The sequence below is a fragment of the Argiope bruennichi genome, chromosome 8 (assembly GCF_947563725.1).
Source record: "Argiope bruennichi chromosome 8, qqArgBrue1.1, whole genome shotgun sequence".
NCBI lineage: Eukaryota > Metazoa > Arthropoda > Arachnida > Araneae > Araneidae > Argiope > Argiope bruennichi.
In genome coordinates this window covers 15,682,763-15,707,094 of record NC_079158.1, presented here as the reverse complement: position 1 = coordinate 15,707,094, position 24,332 = coordinate 15,682,763, and the positions used below count along the sequence as shown (strand labels likewise).

The 24,332-nt window shown below is 31.3% G+C and overlaps 1 long non-coding RNA gene across 1 annotated transcript; it reads right to left on the bottom strand.

Annotated features, from left to right (window-relative positions):
* Positions 1-2,066: 2,066 nt before the first annotated feature.
* Positions 2,067-23,094, bottom strand: LOC129981754 (uncharacterized). The gene is made up of 6 exons (XR_008785354.1): positions 23,009-23,094; positions 22,262-22,466; positions 6,643-6,752; positions 5,132-5,218; positions 3,036-3,212; positions 2,067-2,808 (listed from the first exon to the last, which is right to left on the bottom strand). It is a non-coding gene; the product is annotated as an uncharacterized LOC129981754 (long non-coding RNA).
* Positions 23,095-24,332: the final 1,238 nt, after the last annotated feature.

Sequence of the window (24,332 nt, the reverse complement as noted above, 5' to 3'; positions counted from 1 at the left end):
CTCACTTGAACTTGGGAATGAAATACTTTGATATTTTGGCGTTTACAGACATTTTATTTGGAATGACCACTTTATAAAATGTAGTGTTTTGTTAAATTCTAAGATAAGATGATAAATTTGGATGTATTTGTAATACGATTTAATAATTTAGAAAAAAAATCATATTTGCTTTGTCTTTAAATTTAAAAAATTTATATTTTATGATATTGATATTTTTATTACGTGTAATTCAGTATTTGTGCAATGCTTGCATTTGCATTTGAACTGCTTTTGAGAATTCAAATTCTTTCATCCAAATCACTATTTCACACTCTCTGTTGAAGTATCAGCAAGGGCAAATATTGTATCCAGACGGAGAAATTGTACAACTATTTTTTATATATTATTTTGCCGAAGATTACTAAAATAGGCGACACTTATTTCCCAATAGAGAAGTCTTATTAAAAAGTTCATCAGAACTAAGTATCAACCAAGTTAATATTGAAATTTATATTAGAAAACGCAATAACTGGCTTTGCACCTAATTGCAAGTAAAGTTTTTCCAGTATGAAAGTGGTACTGGAAACTATAGTCATTCTATAGTCATTTCCAAATAATAAAGTAGGATTTTTTTTCTAGCTGTTTTCCATTCCAACTAAAACGGTGTTTCGTTAGTCCTTTCTGGCTTGCTTTGTACTGTTTAGCCTACAGACAATTCAGCATTCTTGATTAGAACTAGAAATTGCCCTCAATTCAAATGATTTAAATTTTGACGTAAAGCAAGTTGATATTCGCACGACAAACAATAGCCACTATTAAAATTTCATCATGGCTCATATTTTAAAATATTGTGCTTAATTTCTCGGCTTTCTTCGAACACTAAAATTTTTTAGAACAAAAATATCGGAAACCAATATTTGGTAATGTTTACGTATTTTACATGCTTTAATTTGCCAAGATGTTTGGGCCGGTTGAATGAAATGTGGCAATAGCAGGTGCCAGCTAAGCTAAGTCAAACAAATCCAAAAGAAAAACCGATGTCAGAAGATTCCAAATGAAAAATACAGTCGGAAAATATTTTTAAAAGTTGGAAGAGAACTTAAAATATTCCTGAAGCCGAGATGGTAAACAATCCAGTCGTAAGTAAAATCGCACAGAAGCATAACCAATTAAATTTGGTATTGAAATGTGAAAATCTAGGCGAGATCTCAGTCCTCCAAGTCTAAAGCAATAATTTTGAAAGTTTCAGTTTAGTTTAAGTCAGAACATTAAAATACTGTCAACAGTTTGAATTGTATGGCAGATTTCGCACATAGATACTGCATCTGTAGAAAAGTATATACTCGTGTAATATCTCCGAATAAATACGCAATGTTAATTTAATACCAATCGTCGAGTAGAAGCAGGTAAAGCGTAATATGTTGCAATTCGTTCGTTTGAAAATTGCACTACTGCTGCCATTGATTAAGGATATGTTTAAGGATTTGCGGATGCATGCAAAAGGAGTAGGAGCTGCTCAGTTGAGTTTTGTTTCCATTTTTTTGTGCAATATCCACCTTTGCATATGCTACGGCAAACTATTATTTTTTAGCAAACTATGATGAAAGTTGAAATGGAGACCTAGATCCAATGCATAAGAAGGTAAAAACCAAATAGCAAAGCTAAAATATTTCTATAGTATAGAAAAAATTTTTTGAAAATATATAAGTTGACATGAGTTTATAGAAAATTACGCAGATCGGAACAAGGCATCTGAAAAGATGTTCGCCGCTGTGAAGCACATCGTGGATTTTCCACGAGAAGGCGCAAGAGCAGCTGCATTTTGAATATGTGTGCTGTCCCAAGGAGCAGATTTCGGTAGGTAAAAACTGATCAGACTGCTCAGTATGATTTTCTCTCAGTGAGAATGCCAACATGGTCAGGAGGGGAACAAGATAATAGCAAGTCTTGACAATTCTAGTATATAGCTGAATGTTTAATAAAAATAGATAAGTTAAATATTTTCAACTTCTGAAACGCTTATATTGTAGCTGTTGACCCAATATCGACTACTATAAATGCGTTGCAGAGCATGAAGTAGAGCTGAAGCAATGAGCAAAATCTGGATTCAAATTCAATCGTTAGTAATGACAACAGAAACAACGTGTCTACATCATCTGTAAATACTATTCTGTAGTCAGAATGCCGATAGGTGTGGTAAAAAATGATTTGTTTCAAGCGTAGTTTTGTGCATGTATCCGTTTAAATTTAGCAAATGGATTGGGATACGAGACAAGCAGATGAATCGAGTCTGCATTAAAATAACAAAAATCTTTGGCTAAGCGGCGGCACATTCAACAAGCGAATGAAGATAAACAATATTCTGAACTTGCAAATTAGCAAAGCATAATTGAAGCAGCACGTTTTTGGCGTTATCAAGGTAGGGATTTATTGGAAGCTTACAAAGAGAATGATTTAAATCGATATATCTGTTTAGATCTATATTGATACAATTTTCGAATTATCCACAACTTTTGATGTCTCGAAGAATAACAGTTTTATGTACCGAGGATGTTCAAATTAATATCTATTTTGTATGATTTGATCTAGGGAATAGTGAACTACTCCAGGAATGCACAAAATACTTAAGCTAAAAAATTTAATAAATATCATTAAAGCAGACAATCATCAATTCATTGTATTTTTACCAAGTCCTCTTGATTGGAAATGAAAACAAGGTTCGCTGTTTCAAATGCTGAATTTCCGCATTCATTCTGTCTAGTACCTCATATAGAGACGTCACAAGCCGAGTTCCATGGTTCAGAGCAAGAAGATAGGTTTTAAGAGGTCCTAAAAAAGTTATTTAGCGTTATGAAAATATTTATAAATTATGAAATTGATCGATGCTTTCAATAGATTAATAAGACATGGCCTCAATATTGCAATATACTTAGAACTATTATTTATGAAGAGAGACAAATATGAATATCAACTATATCATTATAATTTGTATTTTATCTCAAAACAAACGAAGTGAAGAAATGCATCTAAACAAAGATTAGAAATATTTTACTTACTCTTTTGTCCTCAATGAATTTTCAAAATAAGTGGTCCTATTTTGCAGTCCATGCATTCTTCATAGCGATTCCTTAGGGATTCTTCGACAAATATCGTTTGATCCATGCCCCAAAAAAATTTAGATGTTTTATTGAAAATTTCCGAGTTTCTTCGGAATTTAGATTAATAATCACCATCTGAAAAGAAATGAACCTTCCATTAGAAAAGTGGTCCAATTTTATTCATTTACCAACATCAGCTAAATTTTTCCAATCAACATTTTTATTAGTTTATTTACAATCTTTAAACATCTACTTCTAGCTTGATTGGAAAGTCATATCAATCCACATTCCAGAGTATCCGTAATAATGCCTGACCAAAATATAGTTAAAGTCAAATGATAATATCTAGAATTTCATTATGACCATAAATGACTGTCCGAAATGTATATTGCCCAATCCGTAATCGAAAGTAACCTATTTAGTTGCTTTATTTAAACCAATGAACGATTGATCAATTATGCAATTTTATAAAAGTGAAGAAGCCTGGACCATTAACAGTTTAAAGCCCATTGATTTTATTTAGAGTGCTAGAGGTAGGCCCAAGTCAATTTAGAGAACAAATTAATTTGAAAAAAATGAAAAAAAAAATCAACTTAACATCAGTTTTAAAGAAACTAAGGAATTTCATGTCCAACGAACCGAACAGTGAGCCGTAAAAAGCCGATCCGCATTTTTTACTCTAAATCGCGCTTCATTTGTAATTAGCTTTATCCTATTTAACTTAATATCATTTACTTTTGTTCGATTCCAGTGGTAAATTGAAGAATTGTCTACTCATTAAAAGCATTTTTTTTTTTCATTTTTTACGAAGTACACCAATTGTAGTTTCCAAGCTCTTTTCGCGTCTCTAGAGGAATATATTTCGGCGCAATTTACACATGTATGAGTATATAAAGTATTCTGAAAGGATTTTATGTTGCCTACTTGAAAGAGCTGTATTAGAATCGTGTATGAAAAAGGGTTTCATTCTCTCACCGACTGGAGCGGTCAAAACTCCAGAGTACGATAAACCTTTGAATCTTTTTCGCATCTCACGTGATGTATTGAAGGTTTCATACTAGTTACGAAAAAAGTAATATTCGTTCGATTTCGGTAAATCTTTTCATTTTAACATTTGGAAACATCGAAGTGATGAAGTGATCATTTGCGCGAAGTCGGGATGCATGTAGCAATACATTACGAAAGTTAAAAAATTCATAATATTTATCAACAGTTGTTATAGGTAACAATTGTTGATATGGCGGAACAGTTGTTATAGGTATGTCAGAACAAATATTTTGCAATTGGGTGTTTAGAAACTCGATTTTGCATCAATAGTAACCTCGTCTTACAGTTTATGAAAACTAAAGGTCATGCAACATTTTCTTGCTTAAGCTGAAAAGATGTTCAAATTGCGAGTTTCCATTCGGAATATCACAAGCATTCACACTGTAATATGTACATAACTCGCAAGTTTAATGGAAAGGCTTTAAACTTGAAGACTAGATGATCAGTCCAACAGATTTTCCAAAATTTGCATTCGGGAGATCTACAAAAGATTCGCGCTTCTACCCGAAATTATGTAGAGTAATATCTCCAGTTACATTCTTTTATTTCAGAATTTAATCGTAATTATGAAGTAGGCAAAACATGCAAAATTAAATGCATTCGATATCGTCGCAATGTGTGCGAGTTTAAATCCAGCCATTAAAGCAGTGAGAAGTATTGTAATACAATGGAAAAATTTAGAAAATGCTAAGGAATTAAAATTAGTGGCAAAAATCAAATTATTAAAACTTAAAATGGTCCTGACTTTTTTTTTTTTGCAATAAAATGCTATTGAACAAAAACTGTTCGGTTAAATTTCAAAATATCTGGGAGAAAATACTCTTGGTAACCATTGATCATCCAGGAAATAACTTATCAAATTTTATTGTTCTAAAAATGATCTGCAATTTAGAACGATCTTCATTCGTATTACAAATCACAGAACAAATATCAAACGACATTTTGTTTAAACAATAGTTTCATAAGAATTATTTTTACTCAAAATAATGTGTCAATGCGATAATTACCTCAAAATATTTTTCTTTCCATTTCGTTCCGAACAGCTTCAAGACGTTAGATGCATCAATGTCATATCCAAGTGCCTCAGCATCATCCTAGAAATGATACAAAGTTATCAAGCTAACGGATAAAGTAGAACTAAACCGGAAACTTCATTTATTCAAATTTGACAATTCTTGCATTTAACATTTCTATATTTTAAAAATTTTAATTTTAAACATTGTAACATAGCTACAGAGACCGATAACCTTTTGAGGCATCTGCTGCTATCCGTAAACTATATCAATGGAATAAACGTGTATGAAAAGAGTTGTATGAATCTTCCACCTTTCTACGTTTTATTATAGACAGTTCTCGGAAAGATCAGTTGCAATGGTAATCTAATGTTTTAAATGAATTTGCTTGTGCATTATTATCCGTGTGCCATTAGTGATGGTTATGAAGTAAATACTGACAGATAAAAGCGTTTATATGAATGAAAGAGTGAAAGCTGACAGATGGTCAAACTCGTAACAAATTTGATGGAGATCTATACTGTTACGAAATTTCCGGGTTCGTTTGGATAGTGGAAGTGATATGGTGTGGAGAACGCTCAATCAGCAGGCGGCAGTAGAAAAAAACAACAACTTTAATTTACACAAGGACAGGACAGGACAGGATAGTACAAAGACAACTATATAGAGCATAGAGAAGACAATTATCTTCAGCCGAGACGTGCACACAGCAAGACTACTGCAGACGGTAGCGCACAGCTCGACTCCGTCGCTGCTCTGCTAATCTCTGGAAGACTCGTTCTTCACCTTCGATTCCGACTACTACTACCGGCAGCTGCAGACTGCCTCCTTTTATAGGTCTCAGGAGGCGGGGCTAGAAGCCTCTCAACCAATCAGGAACTTTCGAGGCGTATCTCGGTTCCTAATGGACGGATCGGGAAAATTCGATGTTTCGGGTATAATCTATTTTGGCGCCGAAGTCGCCGCCAAATGATCGCCAAGCTCTGGGACCTCCGACGCGACACCCGAACTCCGTCCAATACAGATGACTGTAAAACAGACTGATAATGGAACCAACTATGCTGGGAAACAGCATCACAGATTCGTAATACTTATTTTAAACCTACACAAATGTTATTCATCTAAATTTCCGTTTTGCAGTTAACTCGATAACTTCTATTTGCGCAGCCGGAGAGACGAACTTGCCTATGCATAGATTTCGTTCAAAATTATAAACTTGATATAAAAACCACATCAAATTTTATCTGTTTAACTGAAAGCTTTTGTATTGCATTCTTATACAGATTATTAAAGTGTATTATTTGCACTCGCGGATTTCGAATTGTAGAAATTCATCACATTATCAAACTAATTTTTGAAGCTTATACTTTCTCCTTGTATATTTCATATACGCGAAAATAAGCTTTCATGCACACATGGTTAAAATATAAAATGCAACTCAAAACGGACATTTTATTGAATCTAAGCCCTAAATTTCACTGAATTCGGAATTTTTAAATACTTACATAGTTTACATTTCTTTTGCTGTCTTCATCTTAAATCAGCCAATAATCGACATCTTAAATTGTCTATTGATCCGAAATTCCTCTTAGTAGATGCAAATTCATATCAGGCCCTACAAAATATAGAAAGAAATGTAATATATGTAGAATAAATTGAGTTTGAAACCATTACATTAATCCGTCAAAAATTAACAAAATAAAGCATTACATGAGGAAATAAATCTGAAAAGGACAGTTTAATGAATGGTTATGACAAAATGCGAATACTTTATATTATTTATCGAATAGTAAAGAATGTTAATATTTTCAAATAATTTAAAACATAAGATGAAACCTTTTAAGAAAAAATATTAGAAAAACCTTCAGAAGATAAAACACAAATATTAGCTCAACTTTCAAAACGTTATTAATATTTTATGAGAATCTATCCTGTGGAAGTACGGGGAGAAGGCAGCAAGTTAAATAACGGATATAGATGTTGTATCCAAAAAAGGCAAAACACTGCAGAAGATTATTAAAGACAGCCCTTGCAGAAATCTGTAATCTTAATTGAATAAAAGTACAACGCAATCTTTCAATTTGGAGCTACGATGCTCACTCTACGATCACAGGTAATTCGCTACCAATTCTTTATGACCGAATGTTTCAGAAGAATCGCTGAATCTCGACAGATTCCAGCATAATTCTTTTATCGGCTAAAATATGAAAAACTTGCTTAATACAACACTAATTGAGGAAGGAAGCAATCAGATTCGTGACAAAATATTTAGATACTTGGATAGAGCATTAAAATTCTCGTAAAAGGAAATAACACTTGTTTTAAAGGATCTAAAATATACTGTAAAAAAGTGTTGTGCAGCTTATAGAAGTAAATTCTTTCTGTATGCATAGTATTGTTACAAAATTTTTTCTTCTACAAATACCGCTAATCAATCGCAACACATTTAATCGCTAATCATTAGTTCAGCAACTTGCTTGCTTGCTAATCCTCCAGTTTCTCTTGTCGGGGACTCCGACTCTCACACACGACTTCTCTGACGATCCACACACACTTCTCCGCAGCTTCAGAGTGCTCGTCTTTTATAGTTCCGGGAGGCGGGGCTAGAAACTGCAGACCAATCAGGGCGTACCTGGGTGTATCTGTTATTACTGGATGGATCATGAGACTTCTCAAACTTTCTGGTATTATCCATTTATTCGCCAAACTCGCCAAATTCAACGCCAAGTCGCCAAATGGTCGCCAAGCTCGGCACGCCGTGCCGGATAGCAAAATTACAGATTTGTAACAGTATAAACAGAAAATCGATCATCCTAGTTGTTTCGGACCAAAACTATCAAAGATAAGCAAAAACTTGCTTAAGAAATTTAAGAACGATTTTTTTCGGCAAGGGCTGCCATAACTCATCTGAATCATGGAATAAAGTCTGAAGTACAATCTCCAATAAAGAAATGCGACACCTCTAACTATCCTATTTGCTATCGCATCTTCACATACAAAAATAGTATCGATGGAAATAGCCACAGAGGGCAAGTTTGGATAGATGCAAAAATTACTCTAGTTAATATAATTAGTTTCTAGAAGTTTGACTATGCCTACCAAATTTTTTTTTTCTCTAATCGAAATTATTTTGAAGTATTTGATGATAATTTCAAGAGTTAAAGTTTTGAAAAATGGCAACCTAAATGGAAACAAATCTAACTACCTTATTTGAATTAGATTTTTTCCCCTTCATTTTTGCTGATAAAATGATATCTGGCACCCGAACAGGAACCGCCACTAAGGAGTAATAAGTATTTGTAAACATTTTGATTCATATGTGCAAAAGAGTAAACTTAAGATATTTTGCATGTTTGAAAACGAAAGATAAACACTGACTTTCAGACATATTGATAATTTGAAAACTTGGTTGAATCTGATAGAAATAAATTCACAATTGAAAATGAAGAGCTAAATAGATTAAGACGTAACCGTGGTTGTTTACGATGGGCAGTGACAAAGCAAATAACTAAAATCGAAAGTGATATTTTAAAACCAGATGTGAAAGTCGAAGTGCTAGAAGAATCTATCGAACTTTTAAAAGAAAGAGGCTAGGAATTAAGGGTAATTCACAAATTGAAAGTTCGATTAAAATTAAATAGAATAATTCGAAAGCGTAGAAGAGTATAAAGAAAAAGTAACAAAAATGCGATTAAAAACACTTAGATTAATTCGGAAAATAAATAACGAATCCGAATCTAATAATTCTTTGCAAGATTCCAATATTACTCTGAACAACAAACCATAACGAAACACAAAGAAATGAAAAAGAACGCATAAAATTTCTAAAATTAACTATCCCGAAATTCTTTGATAAAATAAATAGTTAAATTTTTGGAATTCGTTTAAATCTGCCGATCACGAGAATGAAAATTTGAGTAAAATTGATAAATTTAACTATTTTAGATCATTTTTGGGAGGTTCTGTTTTTAGCTTAATCGACGGATTAGAATTAACGGCGGAACATTATGTCCACTCGATTGACATTTTGAAACAAAGATTTGGAGATTAAAATATATTAATCAATGTACACATTGAAAAACTACTTCAAACAAGTCCATTAAAAAACTCCAATGATGTAAAAAGTTTCCGTAACCTCTTTAATCATATTACAAAATATTGGAAGTTCAGAAAGTTTATCTGTGAAAAAGGATAGCTATTCAAGTATTTTAGTTCCTATTTTAACAAAATTGTTGCCGCGTGACTTACTTTTAGAGTATAAAGGAAAAGCTATACTTCCGATTATGAAATTAGCTAGTTAATAGATTTTTTATCGTCACAACTCACGGCTCAAGAATGAACTTTCTTAACTATAAACAATTCTGTTTCGCAACCGAAACCACCTGCTAGAATGAATCAACCATACCGGCGCCCATCAACGGTGTCAGCATTAATTATGAGTCTGTAATAAGAAAAGTGAATACGACCAGGTTTATTTTATAAATCCAACAGACGTTGCACGGTTTCCTGTATGAATAATCAAGTTTGGAGGAGAAGATAGAAATGTGCAAGCGATCTGGCTCTTGTTTTAGATGTTTAAATGTTAAAATTAAAAAAAAATTACATCTTTCTTCGGCGTGCAAGACTAATGTTAAATGTGATTTATGTTCTGACACTTAATTATAAAGTGTATGGGTAAAGGAAATGTTAATGTAGGGGTAACGTGATAATGTTAAGACAATTATAACGTATGGGTAAAGGAAAAACATCGAGGAAGGATTTCTCGAAGACAAAAAAAATGCTGATTGTGTTTTAAGCAATACTTCTAGCAGAGAAAAGGTTATGTTACAAATGCTTATTGTAAACATTTCGGGAGCTACACAGAAACATTTGATTAGAATAATCGATACAGGTAGTTCTTGTAGTTATATTTCGGAATTTGCTGCGCGTAAGTTAAAATTAAAAAGATATAGGACAGGAAATTGTTGTGCATGGATTATTTGAGGTTTACAGAAAAAAAGAAACAGAAAATATATTCTTAATCTGAGTAATGTAGATAATAGTTTCGATTGCACGCTTAATGTAATGGAACAAAAAACGATTTGTGCTCCAATTCCGAAATTGGAAAATAGGAAACTTAAAGAAATTTAAAGATGTGGAATTTTTTCCTTGTGATTTAACAGTACATGAAAAACTGTTTGTTTGATAGCGACGTTAATGAAATCCACGAATTGATAGGCGATTTTTGTTTAGTTATAAGATTATATAGATGTTTCTAAATGCCTTCTTATTTGATTCGTTTTTCTAGAAACTGTCAAGACGGGTTTTGTATTTATATTTTGTTTAAATTGTTTAGATATTAATAGAAATTTAATGAAAATAAACAAACACGAATTTCTAAATATATTAATTACTACCTCGAAATATAATTTTAGTTTCTCTAATCATGGCCAAATCAAATTAGGGCTACTATCAATTAAGGGAATGATAAAGTTTCATAAAATCATTGCATTTATACTTATGTAGAGGTACTGCTGCGAGGAATGACTGGTTTGATCATAATATTACTGTCTTTAAAATAAAAATCTCTTAAAATAAAGGAATCTGATATTTTTTTAAATGATAAATTAAGAAACTTTCCTCCAAAACCAATTTAGATATCCAAAATTAGATGCCCAAATCTAACAAGTTCATTATGAGCATTTAAGGATATTTAGTCTGCAAGTCAAATAAATGAGAGAGCTCATTTAAAAAAAAATTAAGTTTTGTTTGGTGTTTTCTAATTAACAATTGCACAATAAAAATCTAAACAGATTTCTGTACGCCCCATTTTTCTTAAATTGAAAAATAGGGAAGTATATTTCAAAAATGTTTCACCAAGACTCACTCTACACAAAATTCTAATGGGATAATCTAACTTATTTACAAACTAAGCACTTAATACAGTTATCTTTAAAACGAATGAAAATCTAAGACATAGAATAAAATGCAAAAATGTTTATATGCTACAATTAGGGATTGCAATACCGGTATACCGGGATACCGAATACTGGTATTTTGAGCCATTTGTACAATTTTGTAATACCGGTATTCACAAGTTTAAATACCAGTTTTTCGGTATTTACTAGAAATTTTTAAAATTTCTCCACTATATGTTCAGGGATCGCCTATATGACAAAATAGCATACGTTTTTGTTTTTATGTCTCCCTAAAGGGCGAAATTAATTAGTTAATGAATGTCTTAATTGTTTAAATCAAAATTCGCGAAGAATGGATTATCCAGGAAAGAAGATATTATCCATAACGACTGATGGAGCAACAATTATGAAAAAAGTTGGAAATTGGATTGGTGCAAATCAGCAGTTGTGCTATGCACATGGAATTCAATTAGGTGGAATAGATGTATTATACCAAAAAAGTAAAGAACAGAAGAATCCAAATACTGTGGATATAGAAACTTCGGATTCCAACTTTGAGAGTAAGAGTGAGAGTGATATTGGCAATGAAGATAATGTCAATGTAATTGTTGAAGAAGATATTGCTAATGAGGATGAAATATTAACCTATCAAGAATTGCTTCCTATAATATATAAAGTTCCAAAAATTGTTAAGATATTTAAACGTTCCCCTATAAAAAAGGATATATTACTGAAATATATACTAACTGAAAATGAAACAGAATATGTTAATATTAGATTTTAAAACACGTTGGAACTGTTTACTCTAATGATGGAACGATTTTTGAAACTGAGAATTCCAATCCAAAAAGCAATAATCGACTTAAACCCGTAAATTAATTTTTCAGGTAGTGAATTCGACTTAATGTCCAGAACTAGATCAGCTCTACTTCCAATAAAACTGACTATTGAGGCATTATGTCGGAGAGATTCTAATTTATTAACAGCTAATGCAAAAATAAATTTCATGCTGCAGTTACTGAAAGAACAGCATATATCACTATCTAAAGAATTATATATTACATTGAGCAATCGTACAGAAGAAAGGCATACTGAAATAGAAGATGTCTTATGGTATTTAAATAATTATCATGATTTTAAAAATGAAATTGAAAAAGAAAAGAAAATAACCAATTCAAATCTGATTAAGTTTAGAGTAAATTTTCTTAAAACTTTTTACCCACAAACCTATCCACATTCAAAATTCGGTTCAATTATCGAAGACTATGATGTCACTACTGTCGATAGTGAAAAGGAATTGTCTTTTGAACAAAAATTAGAATCAGCGATAAATAAAAAAAATTTCACCGAACCAAAATACAATACAGAAATCAGCTATATCCAAATCCATCCGACGAGAAATCGATTTTTTTTGAAGATGAGTGATTTAGAGGTAAATACTTGAAAAAAATATATCGCGCATTGCTAACAGTACCACCAGCTAGCGAAGATGCCGAAAGAGCGTTTTCGACAGCTGGTGATTTTTACACAAAATTACTTTTCAGGCTTAATGACAGTACAAATGAGGCACTATGTTTTTTAAGATCACATTTCAAAAATTCGTAATAGTACCACAGACTGAATAGCGATATTTACACTTTTTTGTGATTTAAATAAATAAGATGTCCCTTTACTTTTTTGTGATTATATACTGTTATAATTTATAAGTTACAAATTATTTTTTGTGATATTTAGACTCTCTAACAAAACTGACAAATAAAACAAAGAAATACCCGTGTTTTCTTTCTTTTTCTAAAATTTCTAATACCGGTATTAAAACCGGTATCCCGGTATTAAGATTTAAAAAAATACCGAATACCGGTATTGAAATTTTGGTCCGGTATTGCAATCCCTAGCTACAATAGTGTTTATTCTAAAATTTTCATGTATCTTCTAATAGAAAATTCTATAAGTATAAAAGTATACAATGTATATCAAATTTTCAGTTCAATATTAATAGCATACTAAACATTCCCCAAAAAATTTCATCAAAAAGGTTTAATTAGTGTTCGAGATATTCGAGTTTAAAATTTTAATTGCTGAAAATTTCAAAAGATTGAGAAAAACACATTTAAAGTTCGTAGTTATTGTAAGAAATATCCCCTCCTTAGAAAATAGTCTAAAATTCTTTTCACTTATAAATGAAACCTTTTTCTTCATATGTTAAACACTTTTCTTTAGTTGTGTTTTCAGCTTATTTCTGTGGATATTTTTAGGACGTAATGAGTGTCCATTTATGCTGCAAATATTTTCATAATCAAAACGCTTTAGACTTGGACTTTCTTGCATATAACTACCAATATTTACTACAACATTTATTACACCCAGAAACCAGCACTAGCTTCATTCGATTTAAAAATAGCTCAATGAAATGCTGTTCTGAATTGTATTATAAAGCAAAAATTAAAGCTTTCAATAACATCTAAACTGGTGGTACGATTTTCAGCTTCAGGACCTTCGAGTTAGTTCTGGTTCAAGATTTTCACTAAAAAAACTGCTGTGCAAATGGGTTTGGCGCACGCTAAATCCATCGTGGACCACTCCCCTTCCCTTCCCTTTTGTGTTGTGAAGCAGTTTGGAAAATTGGGTGTTAATTCAGATGTCTACTTTGCCATCTGAAGTTCAAAATTAGATGGAGTTTCCAAACAGCTTTGTTGCTCTAAAATAAGACGTTAACGCGATTCAACATTTCGCGTTTTGCGTCGTTCTATGCAGGACATTATTCAGCCACTTTTGATAAGAGTTTCATGCATATGGGCTTTATAATACTTTGAGCAAATCCAATGGCTATTCCAATACTTTTATATGTATCTTTGCCTATTGATATTAGCACCAGCTGTTGGCTACTGCTGAACATTGCCCATGCATAAAAACGTTTAGTGCTTAAACAGCAACTAAAGATCAGCAAAAACTCCAGATTGCATACTTTTAAGGTTATCGGTACTTAATTCCTATCTCATCATATTTGAGATTTGTTGATGAAATTTTTTTAACTTGCCTTCTCTTACTGCCCCCTTTGGTGATTTTTATATTTTCAAAAAGAGTTGGTTGTGTCTTATGTCCCAAACGCCATTTTCGGCGAAACTGCCCCACACTCATGGTATTAAAATATTCGATTCAATTTTCGAAAGGAAATTCACTTAAAATCGAAAACTGCAACGTGAGCAAATGCTCTAGAGAGTGAAGATGTCAATATCCAAAAATTAAGAAGTCAAAACAGTAACCTTAAGAACAATTTTAAGCTTTAAATTTCCAAGCAATAAAGCTTAAAATTTGTTTCTATGCAGTTTTCATCTAACCACAACAAAATAAAGCAGATTTCGTTGAAATTGTGGAAAATTTTGGATGCAAAGTCGTTTTTACTTAAATTGAGTGCGTGTGGAGCGCCACTCTTTAGCCGTGAGGCACACATACAGATTAGGCCGTTTGACCTAGAGCAACCAAGCTTGGCACATGTATACTTTGAAGTATACATGAGGTATAAGGTGTAAATGGGCACTTGGGGTCAATTTTTTTAAATGTTTTTTAAATTAAAAGTTCAGCAAATTTTTGGTGTTCCCTGCTATTATATCCAAAATTACAGTAAAATTTTTTTAAACGATTGAAAATTCTAAAAACTCTTTCTAATGATACCAAATTTTTAAACAAATTTATCCATTTTTAATAAAAAATTAAACTCTGAGGAATTTTCTAAATTTTTAATTTAACCGAACTTGAAATCTTTTCATAATAAATTCTCAAAATACAGCTCAAGAATGGTTTTTGCATCGTATTTAAAATTCATTTTTTCAATGATACCAGGGTTTTAACCTATATGTTTTATTTTTAATAAAATTTAAAATATCCTAATATTTGCAACAATTAACAAAATACAAATTACCCTATTCGAGCATTTACGCATAAATGGAAACAATTGGGTTTTTTCCAACACTTTCCTATCTCATTGGCTTAAAACTTTGATTTAAGTTTTTTAAAAATTGAATTTACTGGAAACTAAATCTAAAAAATTAATTTTAACCTATGTATTAAATAAATGCGAAGCGTGATAATTTTTGAAAAGATGGTTTTCTGTGATCTTTTAAAATATTTTGACGATAGATTCCAAAATTCTCTATTAGTTATGACACACGATGTCTATTCTAATTGGGGCCCAATACCTAATTAGGTAGAAATTGCTATTAAGTATATACATCTAATAAAGAAAATGATAAATTTAAGTAAAGGATACCATTTAGGTAGCTTGAGTCGAACGTTCCGATGAATAAAGGATTATACATTTTGCAGCCATTCGGTCTTATGAATCTTTTAGTAACGCATTCCTAAGACGATAACAAATTAAATAAAAGGAAAATCCCATTCTATTACATCCAAGACTGGATCGGCTATGACAGTTTGAATATTAATTTTGTCGCATTCATGCGAAAATGCGATTCTAGAAAATGTTCTGGTTTTTCCCCCAGTAGACATTTATTGAAGACACAAGCGGAATGGTACAGGAACACACACAGTGGAACTACTGTAACAGAAGAGATGTTACAAGTTGCAACCCTTGGCGAGTAATAACAGATGGATTTTGCATTTGGAACACGCAATCTTGAAGGCTTCTCCAGCCAGCGTGCCTTTCATAATTTGATATATATTAAGCATTTCACCCGATTATTTCCGAGCAATCGGTGCCCGGCTATATTTCGTTACCAACGTAACTCGTCTCACAAGGGGAAGGCATGAGGTTGAAAATTCAGTTCGAAATAAGATTTCATGTAATGGCAGTATACATTTAGAATGTTCACTCATGAAAATATTAAAGCTCAATAGCTAACCAATTTCGAGAAAATGGCCCTCAAATTTTCTGCTTAACTTTTATACTACTAATGCGTCGCCCCTGGAGAGGTGCGAATAGTATAGTGGATAAAGCGCTGGAATAGTAGTCAGGAGAACCGCGTTCGATCCTGAGCTAGTCTATTTTTGCATTATTTTTTTCTAATTTCAAATTTATTTAACAATTCACAGTTTCAATTGATATGTTTTTTGTTCTCTTAATTTTTGGATTATAATTTAATTTTTAGAAGAATATAAATATTAATGCATTTTTTTTTCAAATACTCAGAATTAAATAGATTTTAAAGATGGTTTCAATTTATATGACTCCAATCTTTATAAAACCTCTTCAGTCCTGATTTTTTTAAATCTGGTTTAAAAATTTGATTTCAAGATCTTTTACCTTTGTACACCTCAATAGTATATGGAAAAAAAATTTTGGTGATCAAACAATTTTAAGTCCCATAATTTTAAGGTACACATATGTGTACCTTGGGTCTTAAGTCAAAGCATCCTCAACAAAAAAAATATTTAATTTTCCTGGTTACTTCATAGCTATACTTTTCTTATTCTAAGGCCTTATAAATGAAAAAAATACAAAATTTATTATATTAATGATCAATTAAACCTTATTTTAAAGGAAATTTCATTTTTTATTATTTTTTATTTTACGCAAGTAGATATTGCATTTTGAGCACTTGACTCTTCACCTAGAGTTACATCCTGGATACCTGCATTTCGATACATACTTATCGTCCATGAAGTGTTGTAGATGGCTTGACATATCTAGTCTTGTTTCTTTTTAATTGGGAAGGGACAATTTTTCTTGCTCTTTTAGAGGTATTTTAACCAGATGGTGGTAATAAAATCTCCATTGGTCTTGTAGTTGCATTTCCATCATTTGATGACCCTTCTATTAATTTGTCTTTATTGAAAGACGATTTTTTTACTTGTTCTTTGTTTCCTTTCTTGCTGATGAGAATTCCCTCATATTTCAACAGGGACCGAGTTATATGCATTTGAAATTGCAATAAGGTCATAAGATTTTCAATTTCATTCCTGACCACTCAGCTTGTCGCTTTGCCAGCATTTTATAGTACATCAAGAAATTGACAACTACTAAATCTACAAAATGCTTGAATGCTCGTGTTGGTCATTTTTTCTAATTACTGCATACCGGTAATATGCAAAATAATGATTGATGCCACCGATATTATATGTTTTTATAAAAGCAGATTATTTTATATCAGCTTTTTGTTTCAATTATTTTGTCTATCTTCTGCCTATTCCAATTGACTCATTACCTATACATGTGGATAATAGTCACGGATTTATTATCTTTCTACTTGACAAGGCACATTTGACTATCGTCTGTGGCCCATTCATCCTATTTGCCAGCTTTCATTATTTTTGATACCTGAAAAATTCTATTGTTTCCCATAAACTCTCTTTTCTAAAAGTTCAAAAACCTCCTTTTGAGTTAAAGCCACTTGACATGAAAAAAATATTAGCTTATAAAATTCTGTATATTCTATACATAATGTCGGTTTGAAATATCAATTACTAACTTCAAGACAGCTATAAAATTAAATTTCTTACTAAAGTTAAAAAATAAATATTTGTAAATTTATATTTTATTACATTACAGAACATAAGAATTATTTATTATAAAAAGTTATACGATATATTCAAGGACAAGAAATGACAATTTGAAAACGCTCAAAAGATAAGCAGCGCAATGGATCTCAAGCAGTCAGCAAACGGGCGCGAAAACACCCAAGGTACACATATGTGTACCTTAGTTAAGTTTGTATTTTCATCGATTCTATTATAGATAACAATATATAATTTGGTAATGACTTTAACAAGATACTTAGTATTTTATAAAAAAATATACAAGCGTTTATTTTAATAAATATTAAAAAATGTACTTATATGTGTTGCGTTTTCTGTTCAACGCCATTTTCGTTACGTCTCTAATTAATAGCGATGGATATGAAAAAATATCGAACTGGAGTGCTATTTATGGATGCAAAAGGGAAGCTACGTTCATAAACGTTAAAATGCATGCATTATTTCGTCAAAATTTAACTTTACCGGATAAGAAAAATAAAAAATTACAGGTACACATATGTGTACCTCGGGACTGAAGAGGTTATAAAAATAAATGTATTCTCTTAATGCCTAAATTATAATTTGTTAAAAATTAAGATATGAACGCGTTTCTTTTAAAAAAATATAAAGATTACAGATGCTTTAATTAACATGCAACTCTTATAAATAAAAATGAATGTTTTAAAAATAAATCTCCCTCAAAATTAAATATTCATTCACTTAATACTTGAATTATAAATTTAAACAAGAAAAATTATATACAACTTAAATGATACATGTTCAATTACTGGCATGATAAAAATGTTTAATTTTTTTTATTACATAAATGAGTCAGAATGGTAATTATCGTAAAATATTTCAAGCAAGATATATACATTTTGGTATCTTGCAAAACTCGCATGATTATCCACAAGAGAAACCTTAAAGGAATCGATAAAGAAGTTTCATTTTTAAAAAATATTTTTCTTCAGAAGATCGGGCAGCGCACAAAGCAAATAACACCTGCTTTCTACTTTCTTTTCGATTATTAACATTTTGAATGTTTGCCGATATAAATTTATTAATTTCAGCTTCTCTAATTCCCAATATAAATACAGCTTCGTTGAGTTAAATTCTATTAGAATCCAAAAATGTAAAATTTAATGATTAATATAAAAATAGTTTAAGTATTTTTATAGTTAAAATTATATGTAATTATTTTAACTTGTTATAATTTTATAGTTATAATTTTGAACTAGAATTAAAGAATATACACGAAAATAATTATTCTTTAAAAAAGTTTTAACCGGTTTATTAAGAGAACATGCATTTATTTTTTCCCATATAAAAATGAGTATCATAAATTGAAACCATCTTTAAATTGATAATTTAAGTAATTCGGAGTATTTAAAAAAATGCATTCATATTTATAATTAATCAAGAATTAGGAAAACGAGTATTTTTGCATAGAACATTAAATAAGATTAAATTGTTAAATTGGAAAGAGATTAGAAAAAAAAAATAAAAGGCTAGCTCAGGATCTAACTCGGGTCTCCTGACTGAAATAAAATGGTATTAAAGTCATTAAAATCCTTTTGATAGTAAAACTAAATTTAATTTTATGAGATATCCGAGAACTTTTGTTCAATACTTCGAGACATTACATTTAATTTTTCTGTAATGCACACTAGAATATTTTCAGTACTCATTTTTTAAAAAATGCCAAGTGTCAAAAATATTTAATATTAATTGCAGTTTAAAATTGAATTTTATGGGGGATAAAAATGAGACGCATAGTACAGTGAACAGAACGTCTTAAAGTCTCCATGATAGCACTAGAATTTTAGGAGTATCAAAATTTGAAGCTTGCAAATGTTTTGCTGCTATTAGGAGACAAGTAACAAAAGTTTTAGTCGGTATTAATATTGACGGATTGACTGGTCGCCAAAGGCGGCTGGTACTTGTATAAGGGAGTAAAAGATTAAAAATGCATTTCAATTATCTGCTAGCTTCGTTAACAGACATCAGTCGGCAGAGACCTAGGTAGAAGCTCTACTGCATATACAGGATTTAAACTGGATTTTTAGAATAATATATTACTCACTTATATCTAAAAATATTACTCACTTATTTCAAATTTATAAGCCCCTTTGCTTTGTTTTTCTCCAACCTCTATGCTCATTTATGAAGGCTTTGTTTTGCATTCATTCGATATAACCTGCAAAAATTCACTAACCTAGGAATTTCCAGAACTGTTATTTCAGAAAAAATTTCCGTCTCGAGCGTATGAAAGTTCAAGACCCATTCAGATGTCGCTTGTTTTTGACATCAATACCATCAGCATACTCCGCTGGTTGCTGATAGTGACTTGACAAACTTCAAAACCGCCTTAACGACGAAAATATTTATACCAATATGAATAAAATTGGTAAGTATTTCAGTGGATGATTTGACTCATTTCAAAACCTATCGCATGCATATGAATAGAAACGCTGCATGCTTTGCATCTGATGAAGAGTCGAAAACCAAGGGCATAACTTCCCCTGTTGACTCGGGCATCTTAAAGATAATAAATATGAATTTTTAACATGCAGGTGATTAAAAAATAAACCTTATTTATAGAAAAGTCTTATGAGATTTAGAATATTCTAAAATCTTTATTCCTAGAATAGTACAAAATTCAGAAAAATTGTTGCTTGAAAATACGAATCAAAAGTATAGCAACTGAATGAAAAAGATATTAGGTAGATACAATTTTTAATACATTAAGCGCCATTTTAGACACCTATGACTAGCGCTGAACTTTTCGTTCGTACCTCATTACTCAACGTGACCAACTCATTTTTCGATCAGACTGCATCAATCACTATTGAATAAGAATATAATTGTCGTTCCGGATGCGTTACTTCTTGACTAAGGATATTCATTTTAAAAATTGTATTTTAAAATCATAGAATGGAGCAACTAAATATGTCGTCTTATCGGAACCTACACTGATTTCTGTTTGTAAACATACCAAATCCGATTGAGGACTAACAAAAAACTTCAAAATAGACTAACTTAATAAGTTAAGAATGGTGTATGTTACTTCCGCTATAGCAACAGAAATAGTTACATTTCAACATGCAATCTAACTTTTCGTAAATTTAAGGTATTTATATAACAGACCAGCAAATAAGCGAGGTTCGAACGCTACTCCGATATAGAAAGAAAATATTTGAGGATAGATTCTTCTATTTTATGGTTAACATTCAACTTTTCTCCAATTTCATGTTGGTCAAAATTTATTCCCAATTATTGCAAAGATTATTTGCTCTCACACTAAAACAATGTATTTATTATTTTAATGCGCACGAGTATATCAATTAAATTTTCTGAAGTGTATACTAAACATTTTTTAAATGTAAACAATGTTTTAGAAAAGCCAACGGTAATGATCTTCCTAAAAGATTCTCGCATACTCTCTAGTCAAGTCGTTATCTCAGGATGAATCGCAGGCATTTTACAGGAGTTGAAAAATATGATTTGGCGTAAATTTAGCATTTCACTGAATCTGCCATTCTTGCCGATTTTTTCGGGAGTTAATCCCTGGTATGCAATTAGTACAAAAAAATCTCGTTTTATAGGGTTTTTTACAACCTAATGAAACACATTTGATCCTAAGGTATTCTTGTAGTAAGAAAATTTCATACTAAATTTTGCATATTAAAGTTACTGGAGTTTTGGATGATCCCTTTATATATTTCTATAAATACAGACCGACAGATAGTCAACCCCTTAATGATTTAGATCAAAATTTGAAAGATCCATACAAAAGAGGTTAAATATGTACTTAATTTTATTTATATAGCTCTCCATTTTCTAATTATCGTGTTAACTTGTATTCGAACAGTAGGTCAGACAAAATTCCTCTTAACGAAATTTGCTCAAAATTTGATAGAAATACGAATTTGGTGTAAAAAATGCTTAAGAAATTTCATCCGGCTAACTCAATGCATTTCGGTTAGCTTTTTAAGACAAACAGACGGATATTTACTAAAAATGTATTTTTTGAAACGAGGAAGATCTAAAACATGGAGATTCAAAATCTCTAATTCAATTTTTTTTATTATACCTCGTACAGATGAAAGTAATAACTGACCTTTCAAAACCTATTTGATTTAAAATGGCAGCATAGATTTAATGGCGTATAAACGTAGATTTTACGTTTATAATGGCGTATGTAACTTATTTTAGATTTAAAATGGCTTATAATTGATTTTCGCATACTATGCTCCGGAATTTAGATCAAGCAAAATTTTGGTTTTTAATAAAAATTAAGTTTTTACATTTTTTTTTAGAGAAATCTATTAACGAGATAATACTTTTACAACAATAGGCTCACTCGAAAAGCCTGTTGAAGATTTGCCCCGGTTTAATCAAATATTTCACATTACAGAAATTATAGATAGCAGGCCAACATTAACACCTAGTTAAAATGCAAAGCAACGCAGGAAATATACTAGCATTTGAGCAGAATTTTGATTCATAGGCAGATCAAATTCACCGCTTGTTTATTTAATCAATTTTATTTGCAGATAAATGAAGTTTTCTAGAAAACCGAATTGAAATTTTGACATTAAAAATATATTAAATCTGCTTTTTAATTGAATGAACAAATTCCCATTGTATATAAACCTTAAATAATCAGACATTGTCTAGCAAAATTATATATCCAAGACTGATCTTTTATTTTTAATTTTCAACTTTATTATCAAAATAGAATTATTCAACATACCATTAAGACGATGAAATCCTCTTCCTATTTTTTCTGTGTAGCATCAGCATCTTGTATATTCCTGTGTTTCCCAGAACACGAGGAATATTGGTCGTTTTTTATTTCATCAAAAGTCAAGTCAACAGTTGAAAAATTTGTCCTTGCACTTCCCAATTTAGAGAGGATACAATGTTGCCATCAAGAGATCGTATTCTGCTTGCCATGACTAGAAAAAAAATTAAGAATTTACAAATAAATACATAACTATAACACACACATACATTTAATGCAACATGCGTGCCCATAAGTGCCAATTTGAACAAATTGAAAAGTACCGCTGAAGCCTATATTCAAAAGTACATATACAAATTTATTAAAGTCAGAAATATATTCATATAGAAATTAATTCATATCGTTTAAAAGCATATTTCTTTTAAATTTAAAACCTGGTGTATAATTAACGTGTATACAATAATGCACTTTAAAGTTATTGAGGAAAGTGTTAAGGAATTTATTAGTTTTTAATTAAAAACAAGTATTTTAATTCTTCCCCAATGAGTACCCAACATGGCAAGAAGAAATTTAAGGGACGAATTTAGTACCTCTACATCCAATGGACTTCCCTGCAGAGAAGTGTATTCTATGACCGTGGATTTTCACTTCATGCAAGTAGCAGAAAATATGCTAGTTTAAAAATATTGTTAAAATTGGCTATTTATATAGTAACTACTTAATTGAACTTAAATTAACTTGAATAAAAATTCTTACCTAGCTCAATTTGGAAAATGTAAGTGCTAAGCATTTCCATAAACTTAAATCTTTTCAATTTCAATGAAAATTACGCCCCTTCAAATTTCGAAAAATTTCTCCAATACTCCGACAATGGTAACTTTATAGGACTAACTTTAACACCAAAGGGATTGTTGATATGCTCAAATCCATTTTCTTCATTTAATTTCTCCCGAACGGCATGCTTCCGTGACAACCTATGGACACAACTAGAGTCTATTCCTGTGTTCAGTTATTTGGAATTCTCGAAAGACCACAAATAATAATAAACGAGCAAATTTATTAAGTGAATAATTTCTTCTTTTTAGTATCGCATAACTCTCGCCTTAGAATTAATATCTTTTGTTCATTTTCTATCACTGAAATAGTTCTAGGATAATTCAGAAGGGGCAGCTTAAATCAGATTTGAATTAAAATGACAAGTGCTACGCTTGAGGGATCAGACCATAATGCAACAATAGACGAAAGGAATTAACTTTCGGAATTAAAAATAAGCTGTAAAAGAGAGAGAGATAGAAAATCTGAATGGAGATCCGGTTAGTTATGCATCTTTTAATCCACCTGTGTATTTTACTTTGAGACGTTACAGAATCAACGCCATTACCCTAATTCATATGCGCGCGCATTTACACTTCTTTTCAGTTCGTTGTTGGATGGGAAGGTAATATGTTGTAGTTTTTTTTTTTTTTTTTTTCCGTAGCCCAGACGATATATTTTTATTTTAATAATGTGAATGTCCGCATTATAGAGATTGACTTTTGTTATTTTTCGAAGTGTGCCGAATTTTAGAAGATAGTGGTAGTAAGAATCAAAAGCTGTAGCTGTTATGTCCCTTTTTACTTTTTAGATTGTGAATTATTAGAAGAGGAAAAGTGTTGTTTTCATTAAAAAATTAGCCTTCGAGGTTTCAATGAGTTTCAATATTTCAGATTTATTTCAAATGGAAAATTTCAATTTCGGCATTGTTTCTGTGTTTTACTCTTTCTGTCCCGCGTGCTGGGTGGCTGACGCGCGTATAAATCTGTCGTGGTCACAAAGTCCTCCATGTCGAGAGTAATACCACTGGGGATACTGGATCAGGGGTGATCGTTCTCTGATTCCGGTCTAAATTACGATCTGTGGATGAGTGAATGAAATGCGTGAATGAAGTCCGCCCCGTAAAAAGGGTTGTGACGTGTATGTAGCTAAGTCGTTCTCTTGGCCCTAGATGGCGCTACTATAGAAATAAGAGGTGCACCCCCTCAGGCTTAAATCGGCTGTCTTCGAACAGTGGGCTTGTCCATGGCAAGTGCTATAAGAAACA